This window comes from Pseudophryne corroboree, chromosome 3 (assembly GCF_028390025.1).
Source record: "Pseudophryne corroboree isolate aPseCor3 chromosome 3, aPseCor3.hap2, whole genome shotgun sequence".
NCBI classification, from domain to species: Eukaryota; Metazoa; Chordata; class Amphibia; order Anura; family Myobatrachidae; genus Pseudophryne; species Pseudophryne corroboree.
In genome coordinates, this window is record NC_086446.1 from 384,789,794 (window position 1) to 384,808,378 (window position 18,585).

At 47.4% G+C, this 18,585-nt stretch overlaps 1 protein-coding gene, 1 long non-coding RNA gene and 1 pseudogene across 7 annotated transcripts in view; 1 reads left to right on the top strand and 2 right to left on the bottom strand.

Moving 5' to 3' along the window:
- TANC2 (tetratricopeptide repeat, ankyrin repeat and coiled-coil containing 2) overlaps nucleotides 1–18,585 on the bottom strand; it is a 1,023,243-nt gene that overhangs the window by 843,469 nt on the left and 161,189 nt on the right. The window lies entirely within an intron of this gene.
- LOC135055673 (uncharacterized) overlaps nucleotides 1–18,585 on the top strand; it is a 261,242-nt gene that overhangs the window by 157,149 nt on the left and 85,508 nt on the right. The window lies entirely within an intron of this gene.
- Nucleotides 18,307–18,426, bottom strand: LOC134896506 (5S ribosomal RNA; annotated as a pseudogene).

Consider the following 18,585-nt stretch of genomic DNA (forward strand, 5'->3'; position numbering starts at 1 on the left):
TTCTGCACACATTTACACAGGTTCTAGGGCTGGCTGACTTAAAGACTCCATTTCACCTGGTTTTAATCAGCCACAGAATCTGTGTAATTAATATGTGTCCAGAATTAAAGGTATGAGGTGGTAACCCTATAAGGGACCCTGCTTTTTTGACAGGGGGCATCACAGAAGAGTTTTGTTTACAATGTCTCAGAAGTTGGGGGCTGAAGAGGGAGTTGTGTAAACTAGAGATGAGCGGGTTCGGTTTCTCTGAATCCGAACCCGCCAGAACTTCATGTTTTTTTTCACGGGTCCGAGCGACTCGGATCTTCCCGCCTTGCTCGGTTAACCCGAGCGCGCCCGAACGTCATCATGACGCTGTCGGATTCTCGCGAGGCTCGGATTCTATCGCGAGACTCGGATTCTATATAAGGAGCCGCGCGTCGCCGCCATTTTCACACGTGCATTGAGATTGATAGGGAGAGGACGTGGCTGGCGTCCTCTCCGTTTAGAATTAGAATAGATTAGAGAGACACTTGATTTACTAATTTTGGGGAGCATTAGGAGTACTCAGTAGTGTACACAGTGCAGAGTTTTGCTGATAGTGACCAGTGACCACCACTTTTATTTATAATCCGTTCTCTGCCTGAAAAAAGCGATACACAGCACACAGTGACTCAGTCACATACCATATCTGTGTGCACTGCTCAGGCTCAGGCCAGTGTGCTGCATCATCTATATATATTATATATCTGTCTGACTGCTCAGCTCACACAGCTTATAATTGTGGGGGAGACTGGGGAGCACTACTGCAGTGCCAGTTATAGGTTATAGCAGGAGCCAGGAGTACATAATATTATATTAAAATTAAACAGTGCACACTTTTGCTGCAGGAGTGCCACTGCCAGTGTGACTAGTGACCAGTGACCTGACCACCAGTATATAATATTAGTAGTATACTATCTCTTTATCAACCAGTCTATATTAGCAGCAGACACAGTACAGTGCGGTAGTTCACGGCTGTGGCTACCTCTGTGTCGGCACTCGGCAGCCCGTCCATAATTGTATATACCAGTGACCTAACCGTGGTTTTTTTTTCTTTCTTTATACATACATACATACTAGTTACGAGTATACTATCTCTTTATCAACCAGTCTATATATTAGCAGCAGACACAGTACAGTGCGGTAGTTCACGGCTGTGGCTACCTCTGTGTCGGCACTCGGCAGCCCGTCCATAATTGTATATACCAGTGACCTAACCGTGGTTTTTTTTTCTTTCTTTATACATACATACTAGTTACGACTCGAGTATACTATCTCTTTATCAACCAGTCTATATATTAGCAGCAGACACAGTACAGTGCGGTAGTTCACGGCTGTGGCTACCTCTGTGTCGGCACTCGGCAGCCCGTCCATAATTGTATATACCAGTGACCTAACCGTGGTTTTTTTTTCTCTCTTTATACATACATACTAGTTACGAGTATACTATCTCTTTATCAACCAGTCTATATATTAGCAGCAGACACAGTACAGTGCGGTAGTTCACGGCTGTGGCTACCTCTGTGTCGGCACTCGGCAGCCCGTCCATAATTGTATATACCAGTGACCTAACCGTGGTTTTTTTTTCTTTCTTTATACATACATACTAGTTACGAGTATACTATCTCTTTATCAACCAGTCTATATATTAGCAGCAGACACAGTACAGTGCGGTAGTTCACGGCTGTGGCTACCTCTGTGTCGGCACTCGGCAGCCCGTCCATAATTGTATATACCAGTGACCTAACCGTGTTTTTTTTTTCTTTCTTTATACATACATACATACTAGTTACGAGTATACTATCTCTTTATCAACCAGTCTATATATTAGCAGCAGACACAGTACAGTGCGGTAGTTCACGGCTGTGGCTACCTCTGTGTCGGCACTCGGCAGCCCGTCCATAATTGTATATACCAGTGACCTAACCGTGGTTTTTTTTTCTTTCTTTATACATACATACATACTAGTTACGAGTATACTATCTCTTTATCAACCAGTCTATATATTAGCAGCAGACACAGTACAGTGCGGTAGTTCACGGCTGTGGCTACCTCTGTGTCGGCACTCGGCAGCCCGTCCATAATTGTATATACCACCTAACCGTGGTTTTTTTTTCTTTCTTTATACATACATACTAGTTACGAGTATACTATCTCTTTATCAACCAGTCTATATATTAGCAGCAGACACAGTACAGTGCGGTAGTTCACGGCTGTGGCTACCTCTGTGTCGGCACTCGGCAGCCCGTCCATAATTGTATATACCAGTGACCTAACCGTGGTTTTTTTTTCTTTCTTTATACATACATACTAGTTACGAGTATACTATCTCTTTATCAACCAGTCTATATATTAGCAGCAGACACAGTACAGTGCGGTAGTTCACGGCTGTGGCTACCTCTGTGTCGGCACTCGGCAGCCCGTCCATAATTGTATATACCACCTAACCGTGGTTTTTTTTTTCTTTCTTTATACATACATACTAGTTACGAGTATACTATCTCTTTATCAACCAGTCTATATATTAGCAGCAGACACAGTACAGTGCGGTAGTTCACGGCTGTGGCTACCTCTGTGTCGGCACTCGGCAGCCCGTCCATAATTGTATACTAGTATCCAATCCATCCATCTCCATTGTTTACCTGAGGTGCCTTTTAGTTGTGCCTATTAAAATATGGAGAACAAAAATGTTGAGGTTCCAAAATTAGGGAAAGATCAAGATCCACTTCCACCTCGTGCTGAAGCTGCTGCCACTAGTCATGGCCGAGACGATGAAATGCCAGCAACGTCGTCTGCCAAGGCCGATGCCCAATGGCATAGTACAGAGCATGTCAAAACCAAAACACCAAATATCAGTAAAAAAAGGACTCCAAAACCTAAAATAAAATTGTCGGAGGAGAAGCGTAAACTTGCCAATATGCCATTTACCACACGGAGTGGCAAGGAACGGCTGAGGCCCTGGCCTATGTTCATGGCTAGTGGTTCAGCTTCACATGAGGATGGAAGCACTCAGCCTCTCGCTAGAAAACTGAAAAGACTCAAGCTGGCAAAAGCACCGCAAAGAACTGTGCGTTCTTTGAAATCCCAAATCCACAAGGAGAGTCCAATTGTGTCGGTTGCGATGCCTGACCTTCCCAACACTGGACGTGAAGAGCATGCGCCTTCCACCATTTGCACGCCCCCTGCAAGTGCTGGAAGGAGCACCCGCAGTCCAGTTCCTGATAGTCAGATTGAAGATGTCAGTGTTGAAGTACACCAGGATGAGGAGGATATGGGTGTTGCTGGCGCTGGGGAGGAAATTGACCAGGAGGATTCTGATGGTGAGGTGGTTTGTTTAAGTCAGGCACCCGGGGAGACACCTGTTGTCCGTGGGAGGAATATGGCCGTTGACATGCCAGGTGAAAATACCAAAAAAATCAGCTCTTCGGTGTGGAGGTATTTCACCAGAAATGCGGACAACAGGTGTCAAGCCGTGTGTTCCCTTTGTCAAGCTGTAATAAGTAGGGGTAAGGACGTTAACCACCTCGGAACATCCTCCCTTATACGTCACCTGCAGCGCATTCATAATAAGTCAGTGACAAGTTCAAAAACTTTGGGTGACAGCGGAAGCAGTCCACTGACCAGTAAATCCCTTCCTCTTGTAACCAAGCTCACGCAAACCACCCCACCAACTCCCTCAGTGTCAATTTCCTCCTTCCCCAGGAATGCCAATAGTCCTGCAGGCCATGTCACTGGCAAGTCTGACGAGTCCTCTCCTGCCTGGGATTCCTCCGATGCATCCTTGCGTGTAACGCCTACTGCTGCTGGCGCTGCTGTTGTTGCCGCTAGGAGTCGATGGTCATCCCAGAGGGGAAGTCGTAAGCCCACTTGTACTACTTCCAGTAAGCAATTGACTGTTCAACAGTCCTTTGCGAGGAAGATGAAATATCACAGCAGTCATCCTACTGCAAAGCGGATAACTGAGTCCTTGACAACTATGTTGGTGTTAGACGTGCGTCCGGTATCCGCCGTTAGTTCACAGGGAACTAGACAATTTATTGAGGCAGTGTGCCCCCGTTACCAAATACCATCTAGGTTCCACTTCTCTAGGCAGGCGATACCGAGAATGTACACGGACGTCAGAAAAAGACTCACCAGTCTCCTAAAAAATGCAGTTGTACCCAATGTCCACTTAACCACGGACATGTGGACAAGTGGAGCAGGGCAGGGTCAGGACTATATGACTGTGACAGCCCACTGGGTAGATGTATGGACTCCCGCCGCAAGAACAGCAGCGGCGGCACCAGTAGCAGCATCTCGCAAACGCCAACTCTTTCCTAGGCAGGCTACGCTTTGTATCACCGCTTTCCAGAATACGCACACAGCTGAAAACCTCTTACGGCAACTGAGGAAGATCATCGCGGAATGGCTTACCCCAATTGGACTCTCCTGTGGATTTGTGGCATCGGACAACGCCAGCAATATTGTGTGTGCATTAAATATGGGCAAATTCCAGCACGTCCCATGTTTTGCACATACCTTGAATTTGGTGGTGCAGAATTTTTAAAAAAACGACAGGGGCGTGCAAGAGATGCTGTCGGTGGCCAGAAAAATTGCGGGACACTTTCGGCGTACAGGCACCACGTACAGAAGACTGGAGCACCACCAAAAACTACTGAACCTGCCCTGCCATCATCTGAAGCAAGAAGTGGTAACGAGGTGGAATTCAACCCTCTATATGCTTCAGAGGTTGGAGGAGCAGCAAAAGGCCATTCAAGCCTATACAATTGAGCACGATATAGGAGATGGAATGCACCTGTCTCAAGTGCAGTGGAGAATGATTTCAACGTTGTGCAAGGTTCTGATGCCCTTTGAACTTGCCACACGTGAAGTCAGTTCAGACACTGCCAGCCTGAGTCAGGTCATTCCCCTCATCAGGCTTTTGCAGAAGAAGCTGGAGGCATTGAAGAAGGAGCTAAAAGGGAGCGATTCCGCTAGGCATGTGGGACTTGTGGATGCAGCCCTTAATTCGCTTAACAAGGATTCACGGGTGGTCAATCTGTTGAAATCAGAGCACTACATTTTGGCCACCGTGCTCGATCCTAGATTTAAAGCCTACCTTGGATCTCTCTTTCCGGCAGACACAGGTCTGCTGGGGTTGAAAGACCTGCTGGTGACAAAATTGTCAAGTCAAGCGGAACGCGACCTGTCAACATCTCCTCCTTCACATTCTCCCGCAACTGGGGGTGTGAGGAAAAGGCTCAGAATTCCGAGCCCACCCGCTGGCGGTGATGCAGGGCAGTCTGGAGCGACTGCTGATGCTGACATCTGGTCCGGACTGAAGGACCTGACAACGATTACGGACATGTCGTCTACTGTCCCTGCATATGATTCTCTCAACATTGATAGAATGGTGGAGGATTATATGAGTGACCGCATCCAAGTAGGCACGTCACACAGTCCGTACTTATACTGGCAGGAAAAAGAGGCAATTTGGAGGCCCTTGCACAAACTGGCTTTATTCTACCTAAGTTGCCCTCCCACAAGTGTGTACTCCGAAAGAGTGTTTAGTGCCGCCGCTCACCTTGTCAGCAATCGGCGTACGAGGTTACATCCAGAAAATGTGGAGAAGATGATGTTCATTAAAATGAATTATAATCAATTCCTCCGCGGAGACATTGACCAGCAGCAATTGCCTCCACAAAGTACACAGGGAGCTGAGATGGTGGATTCCAGTGGGGACGAATTGATAATCTGTGAGGAGGGGGATGTACACGGTGATATATCGGAGGGTGAAGATGAGGTGGACATCTTGCCTCTGTAGAGCCAGTTTGTGCAAGGAGAGATTAATTGCTTCTTTTTTGGGGGGGGTCCAAACCAACCCGTCATATCAGTCACAGTCGTGTGGCAGACCCTGTCACTGAAATGATGGGTTGGTTAAAGTGTGCATGTCCTGTTTTGTTTATACAACATAAGGGTGGGTGGGAGGGCCCAAGGACAATTCCATCTTGCACCTCTTTTTTCTTTTCTTTTTCTTTGCATCATGTGCTGATTGGGGAGGGTTTTTTGGAAGGGACATCCTGCGTGACACTGCAGTGCCACTCCTAGATGGGCCCGGTGTTTGTGTCGGCCACTAGGGTCGCTAATCTTACTCACACAGTCAGCTACCTCATTGCGCCTCTTTTTTTCTTTGCGTCATGTGCTGTTTGGGGAGGGTTTTTTGGAAGGGCCATCCTGCGTGACACTGCAGTGCCACTCCTAGATGGGCCCGGTGTTTGTGTCGGCCACTAGGGTCGCTAATCTTACTCACACAGCTACCTCATTGCGCCTCTTTTTTTCTTTGCGTCATGTGCTGTTTGGGGAGGGTTTTTTGGAAGGGACATCCTGCGTGACACTGCAGTGCCACTCCTAGATGGGCCCGGTGTTTGTGTCGGCCACTAGGGTCGCTAATCTTACTCACACAGTCAGCTACCTCATTGCGCCTCTTTTTTTTCTTTGCGTCATGTGCTGTTTGGGGAGGGTTTTTTGGAAGGGCCATCCTGCGTGACACTGCAGTGCCACTCCTAGATGGGCCCGGTGTTTGTGTCGGCCACTAGGGTCGCTAATCTTACTCACACAGCTACCTCATTGCGCCTCTTTTTTTCTTTGCGTCATGTGCTGTTTGGGGAGGGTTTTTTGGAAGGGCCATCCTGCGTGACACTGCAGTGCCACTCCTAGATGGGCCCGGTGTTTGTGTCGGCCACTAGGGTCGCTAATCTTACTCACACAGCTACCTCATTGCGCCTCTTTTTTTCTTTGCGTCATGTGCTGTTTGGGGAGGGTTTTTTTGGAAGGGACATCCTGCGTGACACTGCAGTGCCACTCCTAGATGGGCCCGGTGTTTGTGTCGGCCACTAGGGTCGCTTATCTTACTCACACAGCGACCTCGGTGCAAATTTTAGGACTAAAAATAATATTGTGAGGTGTGAGGTATTCAGAATAGACTGAAAATGAGTGTAAATTATGGTTTTTGAGGTTAATAATACTTTGGGATCAAAATGACCCCCAAATTCTATGATTTAAGCTGTTTTTTAGTGTTTTTGGAAAAAAACACCCGAATCCAAAACACACCCGAATCCGACAAAAAAAATTCGGTGAGGTTTTGCCAAAACGCGTTCGAACCCAAAACACGGCCGCGGAACCGAACCCAAAACCAAAACACAAAACCCGAAAAATTTCAGGCGCTCATCTCTAGTGTAAACTAGAAGAATGAGAGCCACATCCCTGAGTATCCGTATTCTATTTCGGGGAGAAACTGTACAGCTGAGATGTTCCAACCTAAATTTCTTGTGATCTCCTGCACAACAGAGATACAGTATAGGCCTTGTTCTTGTCTTTTTTTTTTGTATAACCGAATTGCATTATAATTAGTGATGTGCACCGGACATTTTTCGGGTTTTGTGTTTTGGTTTTGGATTCGGTTCCACGGCCGTGTTTTAGATTCGGACGCGTTTTGGCAAAACCTCCCTGAAAATTTTTTGTCGGATTCGGTTGTGTTTTGGATTCGGGTGTTTTTTTTACAAAAAAACCCTCAAAAACAGCATAAATCATAGAATTTGGGGGTCATTTTGATCCCATAGTATTATTAACCTCAATAACCATAATTTCCACTCATTTCCAGTCTATTCTGAATACCTCACAATATTATTTTTAGTCCTAAAATTTGCACCGAGGTCGCTGGATGACTAAGCTAAGCGACCCAAGTGGCCGACACAAACACCTGGCCCATCTAGGAGTGGCACTGCAGTGTCAGACAGGATGGCAAATTAAAAAAAATAGTCCCCAAACCGCACATGATGCAAAGAAAAAAAGAGGCGCAATGAGGTAGCTGTGTGACTAAGCTAAGCGACCCAAGTGGCCGACACAAACACCTGGCCCATCTAGGACAGGATGGCACTTCAAAAAATAGTCCCCAAACAGCACATGATGCAAAGAAAAATGAAAGAAAAAAGAGGTGCAAGATGGAATTGTCCTTGGACCCTCCCACCCACCCTTACGTTGTATAAACAGGACATGCACACTTTAACAAACCCATCATTTCAGCGACAGGGTCTGCCACATGACTGTGACTGAAATGACTGGTTGGTTTGGGCCCCCACCAAAAAAGAAGCAATCAATCTCTCCTTGCACAAACTGGCTCTACAGAGGCAAGATGTCCACCTCCTCCGATTCCTCACCCCTTTCACTGTGTACATCCCCCTCCTCACAGATTATTAATTCGTCCCCACTGGAATCCACCATCTCAGGTCTCTGGGTACTTTCTGGAGGCAATTGCTGGTGAATGTCTCCACGGAGGAATTGATTATAATTCATTTTGATGAACATCATCTTCTCCACATTTTCTGGAAGTAACCTCGTACGCCGATTGCTGACAAGGTGAACGGCTGCACTAAACACTCTTTCGGAGTACACACTGGAGGGGGGGCAACTTAGGTAAAATAAAGCCAGTTTGTGCAAGGGCCTCCAAATTGCCTCTTTTTCCTGCCAGTATAAGTACGGACTGTCTGACGTGCCTACTTGGATGCGGTCACTCATAATCCTCCACCATTCTTTCAATGGTGACAGAATCATATGCAGTGACAGTAGACGACATGTCAGTAATCGTTGGCAGGTCCTTCAGTCCGGACCAGATGTCAGCACTCGCTCCAGACTGCCCTGCATCACCGCCAGCGGGTGGGCTCGGAATTCTTAGCCTTTTCCTCGCAGCCCCAGTTGCGGGAGAATGTGAAGGAGGAGCTGTTGACGGGTCACGTTCCGCTTGACTTGACAACTTTCTCACCAGCAGGTCTTTGAACCTCTGCAGACTTGTCTGCCGGAAAGAGATACAACGTAGGTTTTAAATCTAGGATCGAGGACGGTGGCCAAAATGTAGTGCTCTGATTTCAACAGATTGACCACCCGTGAATCCTGGTTAAGCGAATTAAGGGCTCCATCCACAAGTCCCACAAGCCTAGCGGAATCGCTCTGTATTAGCTCCTCCTTCAATCTCTCCAGCTTCTTCTGCAAAAGCCTGATGAGGGGAATGACCTGACTCAGGCTGGCAGTGTCTGAACTGACTTCACGTGTGGCAAGTTCAAAGGGTTGCAGAACCTTGCACAACGTTGAAATCATTCTCCACTGCGCTTGAGTCAGGTGCATTCCTCCTCCTTTGCCTATATCGTAGGTAGCTGTTAAATGCACCACAGGGATGGATGGATAGTATACTAGACGACACAGAGGTAGGTAGAGCAGTGGACTACTGTAACATACTGCTATACTGGTGGTCACTGGTCAGCAAAATTCTGCACTGTCCTGTCTTCCTGTACTACAATGCAGCACAGATATGGAGCGTTTTTCAGGCAGAGAACGTAGATATGTGGCAAGTTCAAAGGGTTGCAGAACCTTGCACAACGTTGAAATCATTCTCCACTGCGCTTGAGTCAGGAGCATTCCCCCTCCTTTGCCTATATCGTAGGTAGCTGTATAGGCTTGAATGGCCTTTCGCTGCTCCTCCATCCTCTGAAGCATATAGAGGGTTGAATTCCACCTCGTTACCACCTCTTGCTTCAGATGATGGCAGGGCAGGTTCAGGAGTGTTTGCTGGTGCTCCAGTCTTCGGCACGCGGTGGCTGAATGCCGAAAGTGGCCCGCAATTCTTCGGGCCACAGACAGCATCTCTTGCACGCCCCTGTCATTTTTCAAATAATTCTGCACCACCAAATTCAATGTATGTGCAAAACATGGGACGTGCTGGAATTTGCCCAGATGTAATGCACGCACAATATTGGTGGCGTTGTCCGATGTCACAAATCCCCAGGAGAGTCCAATTGGGGTAAGCCATTCTGCGATGATGTTTCTCAGTTTCCGTAAGAGGTTGTCAGCTGTGTGCCTCTTATGGAAAGCGGTGATACAAAGCGTAGCCTGCCTAGGAACTAGTTGGCGTTTGCGAGATGCTGCTACTGGTGCCGCCGCTGCTGTTCTTGCTGCAGGAAACAATACATCTACAGTGGCAAACGCAGGATTTGCATGGGGGGGGTTTCCAGAACTGGGTGGAGCCAAGCACGGGGATGGGGACTGTGGTGACCCAGTATATGATGGGTCCGTAAAACTAGTGTGTCTGTGTGTGTGTGTATGTATATATATATATATATATATATAGAATGGATGGAGTTTGGCACTCCTAAAGCAAACACTTAGCTGCAGCCGGTGCCTTCATGGAAAGGTAAATACATAGGACAAGGATGCGGCACTCTAGGCTTAAGAAATCCACAGCAAAACTTCCAATTTGCAACGTTTCAGTAGACCAACCTACTGTCGTCAGGCTTTTTATATATCTACACACATATATATACCGTATATACACCTCTCTCTCTCTATAAATATATATATATATATATATATATATATATATATATATATATATATATATATATACACACACACACACACACACATATATATATATAAAACATGGCAAGGTGACAGCACTCTATGTCCAATATCAAAAAGTTTAGTTGGTGCAAGGTCCTAATAATTAATATACACACTCACTTTTTCATGGCTGACAAAAGAATTAGACCAGCACTCACGTTTTTAGTTGATGAAAAAAAGGGTTTTTTATTCCTGACAAGACATCTAGGATACACCCCACTGTTACAGTTCGCCCGACAGCCGTTTCAACACTTGGTGGTCTTCATCAGGGGCAGCTGTCACTCCGTCCAGAGCTATCTTAAATAGCAGAGAAGGCGCCAGAATGTCCGAACGGGAAGGCCGGAAGCAGCGCGTCATAGCTGCTACCTGATTGGCTCCTGCCCGCACATGGGATGTGTTGCTAAGGTACACAAATCCGGCCCTCTCCTTAGCGACCTGCTCCGGCAGCGCAACAGTAATGTAGCGTGGGACAATCTGTATTGTAAGTACAGCGGCGTGCAGACAAGGTTGCTGCTGTCTGTAATCCCGGACACAGGCACAAATGTAGAGTATTTGACCCCACAGTGCGCCGGCGGCACGGAAACACTGACAGCTGGATAATGAGGAATAAAAGTCAATTACAGAAAATAGAATGTAAACATACACGGCAAAAAGAACCAATCAGTGTCATCCTGCACAGCAATGGTAATAACCTGCTCAAAGAAATGTTGGTTATAGCACCACATAAACATGGTATAAACAATATATTCAAAGGTGGCAATGGTATCATGTCGCTCAGGGGTTATAGATGCAAATTCTGCACTCCACCAAAACGGAGTGAATTAATCCTGGCTGGAGTGTCACGATCCGGGTATCTGGACGCCATTACTTACCCTTCAGATGCCTCCTAAGGCGGGCTCAGCGTTCCAGGACCAGATTCCGCTGTTCCTGAGTTTCCACATGCAGAGTGTCAGAGTGGTGTTTTCATCAGCCGCGGCCTCCGCTGTGCCCGCGTGGTTAAATGTGCATCTATCAGCCTGGCGTCTCCTGTCTCCGGTGGCCGGCGCCGCCATTACTGTTTCCCAGACCACATGGATTACAAACCAAACTTCCCTCCAAGTGTCTGCATGGGCGCAGCCATCTTGGATTCTGTCATCTGATCATTTCCACCAATCTGCTGTTTGTATTGTTGATTTGCATAATTGCCTAGCCAACCCCTTCCTTGCTGCAGGTATAAGTAAGCTGTGCCTGAGCAAGGAAGACGTCAGTGCTTTGGTTGTCAAACCTAGTTCCTGTTTGTCTCTCTTCTATGATTGTCTTCCAGGTTCCAGCTCCTGTCTCAAGACTTCCACCATAGAGACCCGCACCAGCATTCCACCTGCGGTGTAGCCTGACTCTCCAATCCATTGTGGATTCATCTGTTTCCAGCTACAACACTACCTGCTTCCAGCCTCAGCTTCCAGCAGAATACAGCTTCCCTTAAAGGGCCGGTGTCCTTTCTACACTTTACCACTCTCCACCGGAATTATTATTTCTCCGCTCTCAAGTTCTACATTTCAGTTCACATTTCATCGCTCCCAAAGTTCATTTATTATTTAACTGGTTCCAGCCAGTATCCACTCCGTGCTAACAACAGTCTGGTTCCAGCCAGTATCCACAGCAGCTGTTTTACCTTCAGCAACCCAGCTCTTCCTGGAACACCAGCTGGTACAATCCTGGGTTATCTCCATTGCTACAGCCGGGCCTGGTAAGGACTTTCCATCTAGAAGATCATAAGAACTATCTCACACTACCAGTGCCCTGTGGCTCCTGCCATACTGTAGTACTCAGGAACTGTATTTATTCTTTGCTGACTTTTACGTTTTCTTTATTGCTGCTGTGATGCGGAGTTGTCATAATAAACATCATTGACTTTTATCTAAGTTGTCGTGGTCACGCCTTCGGGCAGTTATTATTCATGTTACTTACATGTCCAGGGGTCTGATACAACCTCCCAGGTTCCGGTACATCTCAGCCCCTACAACTGAGGCTGCCTCCCGTCAGCTCAGGCCCTCAGTTGTGACAGTAAGCACTGACCTAATGAATCCAGCCGGAGACCAGGATCAAGCGGCCAGGCCGATGCAAGAACTGGCAGCCCGACTAGAACATCAGGAGGCTGCACAGGGCCACATCATCCGCTGTCTCCAGGATCTCTCTACTCGGCTGGATGGGATTCAGACCACTCTCCGTGGATCAGGCGCGTCTGGTGCGTCAACCACAGTGACTCCAGCTATAACCCCACCCACCTTACCCATTCCTGCTCCACGTCTTCATCTTCCAACGCCAGCAAAATTTGACGGATCTCCAAGATTCTGCAGGGGATTTCTCAACCAGTGTGAGATTCAGTTTGAGCTACAACCTGGCAATTTCCCCAGTGACCGTACAAAAATTGCCTACATTATTTCTCTTCTCAGTGGCTCAGCCCTCGATTGGGCATCACCGTTATGGGAGAGGTCCGACACCCTGCTATCTTCTTACACTGCATTCGTGTCAACATTCAGGCGCATCTTCGACGAGCCAGGCCGGGTAACTTCAGCTTCGTCTGAGATTCTCCGTTTACGCCAGGGATCACGTACTGTAGGACAATATCTTATACAGTTCCAGATCCTGGCATCCGAACTGGCATGGAACGACGAGGCCCTGTATGCTGCATTCTGGCATGGTTTATCCGAGCGTATTAAAGATGAGTTAGCTACCAGAGACTTACCCTCCAAGTTAGATGAGTTAATCTCACTTTGTACGAAAGTTGACTTACGTTTCAGAGAGAGAGCAACTGAGCGTGGAAGATCATCTGCTCCAAAATCTTCTGCTCCTCCTCCTCGCCAACTGTCACCAACTAAAGATGAACCCATGCAAATTGGCCGTTCCCGTTTAACTCCTGCTGAGCGCCGAAGACGTCTCTCCGAGTTTCTCTGTTTGTACTGTGCAGCTCCGTCTCACACCATTAATGCCTGTCCCAAACGTCCGGGAAACTCCAAATCCTAGCTCGCCAAGGAGAGGGCCGGCTAGGAGTAATGATCTCCTCTCCATCTCCTCAAGATTGTAACCTCCCAGTCTCGCTTCAAGTTGCTCAACGTTATCAGAACGTCATTGCCCTCCTGGATTCCGGAGCAGCTGGGAACTTTATTACCGAAGCCTATGTTAAACGGTGGTCCCTACCCACCGAGAGACTTCCTTCGTCCTTTTCCTTAACTGCTGTGGATGGCAGTAAAATTTTTGATACAGTTATTTCTCTAAGGACTCTACCAGTTCGTCTGAGAGTGGGAGTTCTTCATTCCGAACTTATTTCACTTTTAGTGATTCCAAGAGCCACACATCCTGTGGTCCTGGGCCTTCCATGGCTCCGTCTTCACAATCCTACAATTGATTGGACGACTACGCAAATCCTGGCATGGGGTTCCTCCTGTACTAAGACATGTTTGTTTAAAGTGTTGCCTGTCTGTTCCTCCTCCCCCAGGTCGTCTGAAGTTCCACCTCCTCCATATCAAGATTTCACGGATGTGTTCAGTAAAGCTTCTGCTGATATCCTTCCCCCTCATAGAGAATGGGACTGCCCGATTGATCTCGTTCCAGGGAAGGTTCCACCTCGAGGCCGAACTTATCCGTTGTCTCTCCCCGAGACGCATTCTATGGAGGAATACATAAAAGAGAACCTAGCAAAGGGGTTCATTCGACCTTCTTCTTCTCCAGCCGGCGCAGGCTTCTTTTTTGTAAAGAAGAAAGATGGTGGTCTGCGGCCGTGCATCGACTACAGAGGTTTGAACGACATTACCATCAAGAACCGCTATCCTTTACCCCTGATTACTGAGCTCTTTGACAGAGTTAGCGGAGCTACCATCTTTACAAAGCTGGACCTGAGAGGTGCATACAATCTCATCCGGATCCGTGAGGGTGACGAGTGGAAGACCGCATTTAACACCCGTGACGGACATTATGAGTACCTCGTCATGCCCTTCGGATTGAGCAATGCTCCAGCTGTCTTCCAGCATTTCGTCAATGAGATCTTCAGAGACATTCTATACCGTCATGTCGTGGTCTATCTAGATGATATCCTCATTTTTGCCAACAATTTAGAGGAACATCGTTTCTGGGTAAAGGAGGTTCTGTCCCGTCTCCGTGTCAATCATCTCTACTGCAAATTAGAGAAATGCGCCTTTGAAGTCAAGTCCATTCCGTTTCTAGGGTACATTGTGTCCGGTTCCGGACTAGAGATGGATCCTGAGAAACTACAAGCAATCCAGAATTGGCCAGTACCCTTAACCCTCAAAGGGGTCCAGAGGTTCTTAGGGTTCGCCAATTATTACCGAAAGTTTATACGAGACTTTTCCACCATTGTGGCGCCTATTACTGCTTTCACCAAGAAGGGTGCTAACCCGTCCAAGTGGTCTGAAGAAGCCATGCAAGCTTTTCATCTTTTAAAACAGAGGTTCATCTCTGCACCTGTCCTGAAACAGCCTGACGTCGACTCTCCTTTCATCTTAGAGGTGGATGCCTCCTCCGTTGGAGTAGGAGCGGTGTTATCTCAGAGGGCTAAAGATGGTCATTTACATCCTTGCAGTTTCTTCTCACGGAAGTTCTCCCCAGCGGAGCGCAACTATGCCATTGGCGACCAGGAGTTGCTAGCCATCAAGCTCGCTCTAGAGGAGTGGAGATATCTGTTGGAGGGAGCTTCTCATTCAATCACCATCCTTACAGACCACAAGAACCTTCTATATCTAAAAGGCGCACAATGTCTCAACCCTCGTCAGGCCAGATGGGCACTTTTCTTTTCCAGGTTCGACTTTAAACTCCAGTTCTGTCCGGGCTCTCAGAATCGCAAGGCCGATGCCCTTTCCCGCTCATGGGAGCAAGAAAATGAGTCAGAGTCTTCAGACAAGCATCCTATTATAAATCCGTTGGCATTCTCCACGGTAGGGATGGACTCTACGCCCCCATCAGGGAAAAGTTTTGTGAAGCCGACACTAAGGAAGAAGCTCATGCATTGGGCCCATGCTTCCCGTTTTGCCGGACATACAGGTATCCAAAAAACCCTGGAGTTTATCTCTAGGTCCTATTGGTGGCCAACTCTGAAAAAGGACGTTTTGGAGTTTATTGCATCTTGCCCAAAGTGTGCTCAACATAAAGTATCCCGCCAGTCGCCTGCGGGGCAACTGGTTCCACTATCTGTTCCCCGTCGACCATGGACCCATTTGTCGATGGATTTTATTACAGATTTGCCCATGTGCAACAAGTTCAATACCATCTGGGTGGTAGTTGACCGGTTCACCAAGATGGCACACTTCATTCCTCTCACCGGTCTTCCGTCAGCTTCCAAGTTGGCTCAAGTATTCATACAAGAGATCTTCCGACTCCACGGTCTTCCAGAAGAAATTATCTCAGATCGAGGAGTTCAATTCACAGCCAAATTCTGGCGAAGTTTATGTCAAGTCCTCCAAGTCAAGTTAAAGTTTTCCACGGCTTACCATCCTCAGACCAATGGTCAAACTGAGAGGGTGAATCAGGACTTGGAGGCCTTCCTCCGCATCTATGTGTCCTCCTCTCAAGATGACTGGGTTCAATTACTTCCCTGGGCCGAGTTCTGTCATAACAACCAGTATCATTCTTCATCTTCAACACCATTCTTCACCAACTTTGGATTCCACCCTAAAGTCCCTGAGTTCCAACCGCTTCCAGCAACTTCTGTTCCCGCAGTGGATATCACCTTGCATCAGTTTGCCAATATCTGGAAGAGCGTACGATCAGCTCTGCTCAAGGCATCGTTCAGGTACAAGAAGTTTGCGGATAAGAAGCGTCGAGCAGTTCCTGCTCTCAAGGTGGGTGATCGGGTATGGTTATCCACGAAGAATTTGAGGTTAAGAGTTCCCAGTATGAAGTTTGCACCTCGCTACATCGGTCCTTTTAAAATTGATCAAGTCATCAATCCTGTTGCTTACAGACTCCAGTTACCTCCCTTCTTAAAAATACCCAGGACATTCCATGTTTCCCTGTTGAAACCGCTAATCTTGAATCGGTTTCATTCCTCACTTCCACCAACTCCGAAAGTCCAAACTCAACGAGGCGTTGAGTATGAAGTGGCCAAGATCCTGGACTCACGTCACCGTTACGGTCAACTTCAGTATCTCATTGACTGGAAGGGCTATGGTCCTGAAGAACGCTCTTGGACCAATGCCTCTGACGTCCATGCTCCTGCCTTGGTCCGAAATTTCCACGCAAAGTTTCCTTTAAAGCCTAAGAAGTGTCCTGGGGCCACTCCTAAAGGGGGGGGTGCTGTCACGATCCGGGTATCTGGACGCCATTACTTACCCTTCAGATGCCTCCTAAGGCGGGCTCAGCGTTCCAGGACCAGATTCCGCTGTTCCTGAGTTTCCACATGCAGAGTGTCAGAGTGGTGTTTTCATCAGCCGCGGCCTCCGCTGTGCCCGCGTGGTTAAATGTGCATCTATCAGCCTGGCGTCTCCTGTCTCCGGTGGCCGGCGCCGCCATTACTGTTTCCCAGACCACATGGATTACAAACCAAACTTCCCTCCAAGTGTCTGCATGGGCGCAGCCATCTTGGATTCTGTCATCTGATCATTTCCACCAATCTGCTGTTTGTATTGTTGATTTGCATAATTGCCTAGCCAACCCCTTCCTTGCTGCAGGTATAAGTAAGCTGTGCCTGAGCAAGGAAGACGTCAGTGCTTTGGTTGTCAAACCTAGTTCCTGTTTGTCTCTCTTCTATGATTGTCTTCCAGGTTCCAGCTCCTGTCTCAAGACTTCCACCATAGAGACCCGCACCAGCATTCCACCTGCGGTGTAGCCTGACTCTCCAATCCATTGTGGATTCATCTGTTTCCAGCTACAACACTACCTGCTTCCAGCCTCAGCTTCCAGCAGAATACAGCTTCCCTTAAAGGGCCGGTGTCCTTTCTACACTTTACCACTCTCCACCGGAATTATTATTTCTCCGCTCTCAAGTTCTACATTTCAGTTCACATTTCATCGCTCCCAAAGTTAATTTATTATTTAACTGGTTCCAGCCAGTATCCACTCCGTGCTAACAACAGTCTGGTTCCAGCCAGTATCCACAGCAGCTGTTTTACCTTCAGCAACCCAGCTCTTCCTGGAACACCAGCTGGTACAATCCTGGGTTATCTCCATTGCTACAGCCGGGCCTGGTAAGGACTTTCCATCTAGAAGATCATAAGAACTATCTCACACTACCAGTGCCCTGTGGCTCCTGCCATACTGTAGTACTCAGGAACTGTATTTATTCTTTGCTGCCTTTTACGTTTTCTTTATTGCTGCTGTGATGCGGAGTTGTCATAATAAACATCATTGACTTTTATCTAAGTTGTCGTGGTCACGCCTTCGGGCAGTTATTATTCATGTTACTTACATGTCCAGGGGTCTGATACAACCTCCCAGGTTCCGGTACATCTCAGCCCCTACAACTGAGGCTGCCTCCCGTCAGCTCAGGCCCTCAGTTGTGACATGGAGGGATCAAGTGTATCCAGCAGGTGCAGAGTACAGCATAATAGTGTGAGGCATATAACGGGAATGCAGACTAATTAGTATGGGAAAATCGTGTCTCTGGGTACACAACCCAGTATTCCCATACCGTCTCCAAGTATGGTACTGATTGGGCCCAACGTTGCTTAATTGCCAAGATCGGACGAGATTGGATGATTTCCAGCGTGGTAAGATAGTATCCGATAGACGTGCCCATAACTAACTGCATTTCATAGTATGAGTATCTGCACCTGTATCACAACCAAATTACCTCATATCATGTATGATAGTAAAAATCTATCCACAATGAGCAATGACAGTAACCAAGACAAACGTCCACCGATATTATTGATACAACACCTAGTATTCCCACCTTGTCTCCAAGTGCGGTACTTACTAGGCCCATCACTGCTTAATTTCCAAGATCAGACGGGATCGGATGGGATCCAGTGTGGTATGGTAGTATCAGTCTGTACGGTGTGCAGTTATATCTCCATTATGCAATAGACAAGAGCCCAATTGGCCCAGTGAGTGAGAGACCATGTCAAAGAGCATTAATAGGTGTCAAGTGATAAACATGACACACGGCGGTGTCTAAGAAAAGTAAACCAAAACATTAGTCACAGT